The following is an 8975-nucleotide window of genomic DNA, read 5'->3' as shown; positions in this document are numbered from 1 at the left end:
AGGATTCAACTCAAAGCTACTAACTCCAATGGAGGGTATGCATATGCTACTCCCATATGAAGCAATAGAGGGGTTAGAATATGACCCCAGAGTCCTCCTGGACTGTTCATTTCCACTTATGTCCATGATGGATATATGGATATAACTTGGACTGATTTATCTTTTTATTTATTTTATTTTATAAGAAGTAAATACTTAAATAAAATAAAGTAACTAAAAAGAATTTGAATTTTGAAATTAAAATTTTTTTTTTATAAAAAAATAAAAATTAATTAGTTAATAAAAAAGAAATTTTTGAAAAAGAGGGAAGATATTTTCGAAAATTAGAGAGAGAGAGAGTTAGTTAGGTAGTTTTGAAAAAGTTAAGAAACAAACAAAAAGTTAGTTGAAACAAATTTTGAAAAGATAAGAAGTTAGGAAGTTAGAAGAGATATTTTGAAAAGATATTTTTGAATTTAGTGAGGAGAGAGAAAAACAATAAGATAGTACAAGATTTAAAATTTTTAGATCTAATGCTCCTTGTTTTTGAAAATTTTGGAGGGAAAACACCAAGGAACACCAAACTTAAAAATTTTAAGATCAAGACACAAGGAAAACTCAAGAGCACTTTGAAGACTCACAAGAACACAAGAACATGAAGAAAGAACACCAAACTTAAAATTTTTAGAAAACCACCAAAATTTTCGAAAACCAAAAGGAATTCAACAAGAAAACACCAAACTTAAAGTTTGGCACACAATTTAATAGAGAAAATATTATTTATGAAAAAGAAGGTTTTGAAAAGAGTATAAAAGATTCTAACCCAATTACCAAGAACACAGATTAACGCTCTAGCCAAATGAGTTATGGAATTTTCGAAAATTTTAAGAAAGATTATTTTTGAAAACACCAAACTTAAAGTTTGGCACAGGATTTAACAGAAAAATTATTTTTGAAAAAGGTTTTTAAAAAATTATGATAGCCAATTACCATGAACATAAACACCACGTTCTAACTAACTGAGTTATAAATTTAAAGTGTTTTAACAAGGGATAAATAATAAAAGACTCTAAACCAAAAAGAAAGATTTTTTTCCTAATCTAAGCAACAAAATAATCCGTCAGTTGTTCAAACACGAACAATCCCCGGCAACGGCGCCAAAAACTTGGTGCACGAATTGTGAATCACACTTTTCACAACGCGTACCACTAACCAGCAAGTGCACTGGGTCGTCCAAGTAATACCTCACGTGAGTAAGGGTCGAATCCCATGGAGATTGTTGGTTTGAAGCAATCTATGGTTATCTTGTAAATCTTAGTCAGGAAGTCAATTATGTTTATCAGTTGAATTGCGAATAACCAAGAGAGCATAAATTAAAGGTTACTTGTTGTGCAGTAATGGAGAATATGTTGGAGTTTTGGAGATGCTTTGTCTTCTGAATCTCTGCTTTCCTCTGTCTTCTGATTCACGCACGCATGTCCTCCTATGGCAAGCTGTGTGTTGGTGGATCACCGTTGTCAATGGCTACCTTCCATCCTTCCAGTGTAAACTATGCTCACGCGCTCTGTCACAGCACGGCTAATCACCGGTTGGTTCTCGATCCGGTTGGAATAGGATTCACTATCCTTTTGCGTCTGTCACTAACGCCCAGCCTTCAGGAGTTTGAAGCTCGTCACAGTCATTCAATCCTTGAATCCTACTCGGAATACCACAGACAAGGTTTAGACTTTCCGAATTCTCATGAATGCCGCCATCAGTTCTAGCTTATACCACGGAGATTCTGATTAAGGAATCTAAGAGATCCTCATTCAATCATATATAGAACGGAGGTGGTTGTCAGGCACACGTTCATGATTTGAGGAAGGTGATGAGTGTCACAGATCATCACCTCCATCACAGTTAAGCGCGAATGAACATCTTAGATAGGAACAAGCGTGTTTGAATGGAAAACAGAAATACTTGCATTAATTCATCGAGACACAGCAGAGCTCCTCACCCCCAATAATGGGGTTTAGAGACTCATGCCGTCAGAGAATACAAAGTTTAGATCTGAAATGTCATGAGATCCAAAATAAGTCTCTAAAAGTTGTTTAAATACTAAACTAGTAGCCTAGGTTTACAAAAATTGGATAAACTATGATGGATGATGCAGAGATCCACTTCTAGGGCCCACTTGGTGTGTGCTGGGGCCCACTTGGTGTGTGCTGGGGCTGAGACTTAAGCAATTCACGTGCAGAGGCCATTTGTGGAGTTGAACGCCAGTTTTTATGCCAGTTTGGGCGTTCAACTCCAGCTTTTGATCCTTTTCTGGCGCTGGACGCCAGAATTGGGCAGAGGACTGGCGTTGAACGCCAGTTTACGTCGTCTATTCTTGTGCAAAGTATGGACTATTATATATTGCGGGAAAGCCCTGGATGTCTACTTTCCAACGCAATTGGAAGCACGCCATTTCGAGTTCTGTAGCTCCAGAAAATCCACTTTGAGTGCAGGGAGGTCAGAATCCAACAGCATCAGCAGTCTTTTTTCAGCCTGAATCAGATTTTTGCTCAACTCCTTCAATTTCAGCCAGAAAAATACCTGAAATTACAGAAAAACACACAACTCATAGTAAAGTCCAGAAATATGAATTTTTCCTAAAAACTAATAGAAATAGACTAAAAACTAACTAAAACATACTCAAAACTATATGAAATTATCCCCAAAAAGCGTATAAAATATCCGCTCATCACATGTGCATGTGGTGTGCATGTATGGGGGAAAGAGACTTGAGGGAGTAAGTCCTTAGGGGTGTTTCAACACCTAGCACCTTGAACCAACTGGTTCGGGAGTGTTGGCTGAAAGCTTATCTTAAAGAGTCGCCCCCTCACAGAACACTTAGCCTAAGGAAGAAATAAACCTTGGAAAGACAAAGGGATCAATAAATAAAAGTCTCATAGGGTGCAATCAAGTGAGTATTCCAGGACATGATAAAGGTCTGAAAGCCAGTGAAGGAATGAACCTAAGTTGCTATGCATGAAAACCCATAAAACCAAGAATATGACTTTCACAATAATGATTCATTCCTCTTGTCATTTCATTCATCATTCTCTTGTTCCAGTACTTGCTTAGGGACAAGCAAGCTTTAAGTTTGGTGTTGTGATGCCAGGGCATTTTGGCCAGTTTCACTGACATTTCCTTTACTGTTTTAGGGTAGTTTCATGCATTTTCTTAGGAAATAAGCAAGTTTTGGGTAGAATTTCACTTACATCTTGATTCAAGCAAACATTGTGCACTTTACATGATTTCATGAGAATTATACATGAATTAAATGACAAATTGGATGATGCATGTCTCATGACTTGGATTAGAACTTTGATGCACTCTACTGCTTGATTTCAGGACAAAGGAAGCAAGGAAGAACCACGTTAACAGCCACGTTAGTCTAACTAACGTGACCACTAACGTGGAAAGGGAGCTAGCTTGCAACGTTAATGAGAAAAGTAATCGCCAATAACATCCTTGAAGCCATCATAGCCCACGTTAAGAGTCACGTTAACTAAGTTAACGTGAACTCTAACGTGGAAGAAGAAAATGAAGCCAACGTTAGTGACACTCACCTTTGTCACTAACGTTGGACCAAGCTCATATTGGCCACGTTAAGAGCCACGTTAACTCAATTAACGTGGACTCTAACGTGGGGAAGCAAAAGAATGGCCAACGTTAGTGACACTCACCTTTGTCACTAACGTTGGACTAAGCCACTTTGAGCCACGTTAACTTAGTTAACGTGGACTCTAACGTGGAGGGAGCAAAGAATCACCAACGTTAGTGACACCCACCTTTGTCACTAACGTTGGAATGAACCACTATGAGCAACGTTAACTCCCACGTTAACTTAGTTAACGTGGAAGCTAACGTGGAGGAAAGAATGATGAGCCAACATTAGTGACACTCACCTTTGTCACTAACGTTGGAGATGGCTATCACTACCACGTTAGAAGCCACGTTAACCTAGTTAACGTGAACTCTAACGTGGGAAGTAGGGGCGTTTTGGAACGTTAGTGACAAAGGTAAGTGTCACTAACGTTCTCAAAGAATTGGCAAGTCTACGTTAAAGGTCACGTTAGCCACACTAACGTGAACTCTAATGTAGGAAGAAAGGAGGATTCTCAACGTTATTGGAAAAAGTAAGTCCCAATAACGTGTGCGAAGGACCAAGAGGCAACGTTAGTGGTCACGTTGACGCCACTAACGTTGAAGTTAACGTGGAGCATCCTTGGGTTAGGAACGTTAGTGAAAAAGGTGATTGTCACTAACGTTCTCGAACCCACATTTTCACTTAACGTTAACGCCACTAACGTCCTAAGCTAGAGTCCCTGCCTGCTTCACACTTTCTCTCTGCAAGTAAAGCTAAGCCCACTGAAGAGGATAACTGCTTCAAACTCAAGATCCAAAGGCCCATATCCAAGACTTGAAGAACCAACTAGAAGATCAGAAGAGTGGCATATATAGGGGTAATTTTGAATTAGAAAAGGGAGTTGGGAATTTTAGTTAGCCTCTGTAATATTTTACTCTCTCTGCACTTCTAGTTTTACTTTTCATAATGTATTTTCCATCTATGCTTTCATTTCCCAGAGCTATGAACAACTAAACCCCTTTCATTGGGTTAGGGAGCTCTGTTGTAATTTGATGGATAAATAATAGTTTTCATTATCCTTCTTCTCTCTTTTCTCTTGATTTTACTAGAAAGCTTTCAATCTTCATCCCATTGAGTAGTTATCTTGGAAAAGAAGCTATTCATACTTGGATCTCTTCTGAACCTTGAAAGAGGAATGAAGAGATCATGCTAGAATTGCTTTCTCATGTTGGACCAAATTGGGATTTGGGCGGATATGGTGACATATAATTCTCCCAATACTTTGATTTGGAAATACATGTGGTATAATCAGTGACCACACTTCATCTCTTCTCATGAGCAATTAGACTAAGGAATTGGCTATTGATCTGATTTGAGAGATTGAATTACCAAGGAATTGGAATTCAATCACTTAAGATTGCCAAGGAGATCAATGAATGCATCGATTGAGGAAGAGATGAAAATGAACTTGATCCGGAGAATGCAATATCTCCTAAGCCCAATGAACTCCCCATTTCTGATCTTACCCATTCTCTTTAATTTCTGCCATTTACTTTTATGAGCATCTTCCCCATTCCCATTTAAGATTCTGCAATTTACTTTCTGCCATTTACATTCAGCTCTTTCTTTCCAGCATTTAAGTTTTCTGCCATTTACTTTCCCGCCATTTAATTTTATGCAAATCTCAAACCCAATTTCTGCTTAGCTCAATTAGAACATTCTTCCAATTAAAGTTGCTTGACCAATCAATCCCTGTGGGATTCGACCTCACTCTATAGTGAGTTTTTACTTGACGACAGTTCGGTACACTTGCCGAAGGAAATTTGTTAAAGGACAAGTTTCCGTGCATCAGAGATCCCAAACTAGATGAAGTTGATATCATTGAAACGAATTCATTATGATTATTATAACACAAAACACACACCTTGAAATCACAACTAATGTATCTCGCACGAGAAGAATAGAGTGAAATTAACGGCTGTACAAAGTACGATCTATTCAACCGTTTTTTCTATTATTTTTTAAAGAGATATATATTTTCTGTAATTGTAGAAGCCTTTTGTTAAAAATAATTATTCTGATAGGTATTAGTAATTTTATTTTTTTTAATTTATAAAAATAATTCATAAGAATATAAAATTTTACCAATTAATATGTATTTAAAAAATCATCTTTAAATCTTAGCCATTACATTAGCTTTTGGCATAAGACAACAAAGTTGCACAAATACAAAGAAAATTCATTTAACTAGAATCTCAAATACAAATCTGCAGCAAAGAACACAACCCATACTTAACGTAAACTGCTGCTGCTTCTAGCGGTTTACGCACGTGTCCCAATACACATAAACCGCTACTGTCAGTAGCGGTTTATGACCAACTCAAATCAAGCAGAAACTGCGACAGGCTACAGCGGTTTTCATGCTGCCACATTTCAACGTAATCCGCGGCTGACAGCAGCGGATTCTGTGTTTGTGTAAACCGCTATTGCTAGTAGCGGTTTCTATAAATACATGAAACAATGCATTTGCGTCTTTATTTTGAAAACAATGCATTTGCGTAATTTTAAAGGTGAAATAATTTATTTACGTAAATTGCCCTATTTTTTATTAATGTAAATTACTGAGAGTATAACTATCGATGTTTCATTCCAAAATATAAAAAAAAAGATAAAATGTTTATTTGATTTATTATATTTTTTGAAAAATTTATTACTTACTTACTGACTTGAGCGTTGGAGTGCCTTTTGCAGGTACCCACCTCCTTGTTCTTTCATTGTCGACGTATATCTCATCCTGGCAGAGAGCTTGCAAGTATTCACTGACAGACGAGCTATACACTGGCCAACTTTTACAAAAACAATTGGCGCCGTCTGTGGGGACTCGAAATAAAATCCTTCTTTCTATAGGTCCCAAAACTACCATACCTGCTCATGACTAACCTGCCTCCTCCTACACCATCCGAGCTTCTTCGAATGGTAACGGAGTTACAACAGGCCAATCAGTGCATGGCAAAATAAAATCAACGAATGGCAAGTTAAATAGCCGAGCTAACCAATGCTCGAATTGAAAATAATGACAATGAGCAGCCAGAAGACGGTGAAGAAAATTCTGATCCAAAACACATTTCGTAAACTCAACAACCAAAAGAAAACCAGCAAAATGATGACGATGACGAATTTGACAACGCTGTTGGTCCATTCACGGCCGATGTTATGAGTTTCAAACTGCCTAGGAACTTCACCTTACTGCTCACATTGACTCCCTATGATGGCATGGGAGACCCAAAAAAGTACATCAAGAAATTTCAATTTATGATGATCGTAAACGGTGCTTCTGATCCTATTCTATATCGTTGTTTTTCTACCTTTTTAGACGGTCCTACATTTGATTGATTTTCATCTTTGTCTGCAATTCAATTTCACGCTTTCAGGAGCTCACCAAGTAATTCAAAGATCAGTTCGTTGCATCTTTCATCTATTTATACGATTCCGACTATCTAAACACTATCAAGCAAGAGCAGCACAAAAGTTTAAAGGACTATATCACCCGTTTCACCAAAGTGGCAATGAGCATTTCAAACCTCCACCCCGAGGTGTATCTGCATGCTATAAAGAGTGGATTTCGCCCAGGAAAGTTCCAAGAAACCATCGTAGTGGCCAAACCCAAAAACCTTGGCCGAGTTCTGCGAAAAGGCTAAAGGTTCGACAAGCTCGGAAATCCGAGAATAATCAAAACAGTAAGGATGATGATAAAGTTAGGGACAACAAGAAACCCTTCGAATCTCTAGATGGTACAATGCTACCTAACACTTAGGATATTTCTTCTTTAAAGCAATATTATAGCTAAAAAGACAGGGACAGACTTGTACTCTTTTTCCTACTCACAAGATTTCTTTTCAAAGAGGGTTTTGCTTTGAGAGGTTTTAACGAAGAAAGCCTACCTGCACTTTTGTAAACAAAGATCGTATAATAAATCATTATGGCCAGAGAAAGGCCGATCTATATCTGCTATCTCCTTTTTTCCGATCTATATCAATTATTATCCGATCTATATCAATCATTATTGGATCTATATCAATATTTGTTGGATCTATATCATTATCATATCTATATCAATCATTATCGGATTTATATCAATCATTGTCGGATCTATTTCAAATCCGATCTACATTAATCATTTTCAGATATATACCAACTATCATTAGATCTGTATCAACTATTTTCTGAACTATGACTATAAACAGTCAACAAATTCAATCAAATATCAAACAAGCACAAACACTTATCCATTCGCAATAACAGTTCAATTCAAAGTCGCATTGTTTATACATGAGCAACCAAACTCAATCATCAATCAAATCACCAAACAAAAGTGAACTAACGCGATATTCTTGCCCAACCAATTCACTTCTATCAAACTCGTCTCAGAAATAAGGACCAATACATCAATGACAATCTAACACAAGCCATTGCCTAACTCAGTTATCAAACAAAGATGAGATATTCTTGCTTTACTATCAAATCTCTAACAAACATAAGGGACCAACATAGTAACGGCAATTATTGTCTAAATCAAATATCAATCTATCGATTACTCAGATGTCTATCAAACCGAATTCAAATAGTTCAGATGAGATCATTTTCAACCAAATACTTATTTCAAATAGCCAAAGCAAATTGGCATTCAATTTCATTAAACAAAGATCATATAACCAAACAGTGATTAAATATTTTTAAAATGACGTCAGTTCAAAGAAACTACCTATTACAAATCCAAGCAAGCCAAAACAAATTGGCAAGGGTCAAATGTATCCAAACAATTCAAAAGATTTTTGAAACAAAATACAAACATCAATCTGCCAACTTGTCATCTTCATCCTCGACAGCATCTTTGTGATCAACCAAAATTCTATCTCGAACAACTTTACTCGGATCCATTGCTGAGAGGTCACTATCTGAGGCTAAAAACTTTGCATAAATAACAGCACGCTCAAACCCTTAAGTAAAAGCATCTATAACCTCGCTCTTACTTTATTATTTATTTTAATAAAGTAAGTTGATTTGGGGGTTTCATACCTATAATTCATATTGCCGAGTTATAACTAAAAAAGCTCAACCTGCTTTATCAAAATATAGCCAGGCCAAGTTTAGGGGCTATGATATGGCCGTTATAACTCATCCTTAATGCTATAACTCGGCAGCATATCTTATAGATTAGTTATCAATAACGGGCACCAAAAGAAATATTGTAGCGCCCTGACATGTTATCATCACTCTCCATTAATGCAAATTATTGAGAGTATAACACACTCATGAATATTTTGTCTCGATCGGAGACAATTGAAGATAGAAAACCATGGAAGCGTACCACTTCCTTACT

Source organism: Arachis ipaensis, chromosome B3 (genome assembly GCF_059453495.1).
Source record: "Arachis ipaensis isolate K30076 ecotype BB chromosome B3, ASM5945349v1, whole genome shotgun sequence".
In the NCBI taxonomy this organism is placed as follows: Eukaryota; Viridiplantae; Streptophyta; class Magnoliopsida; order Fabales; family Fabaceae; genus Arachis; species Arachis ipaensis.
This window is presented reverse-complemented; position numbering follows the sequence as displayed.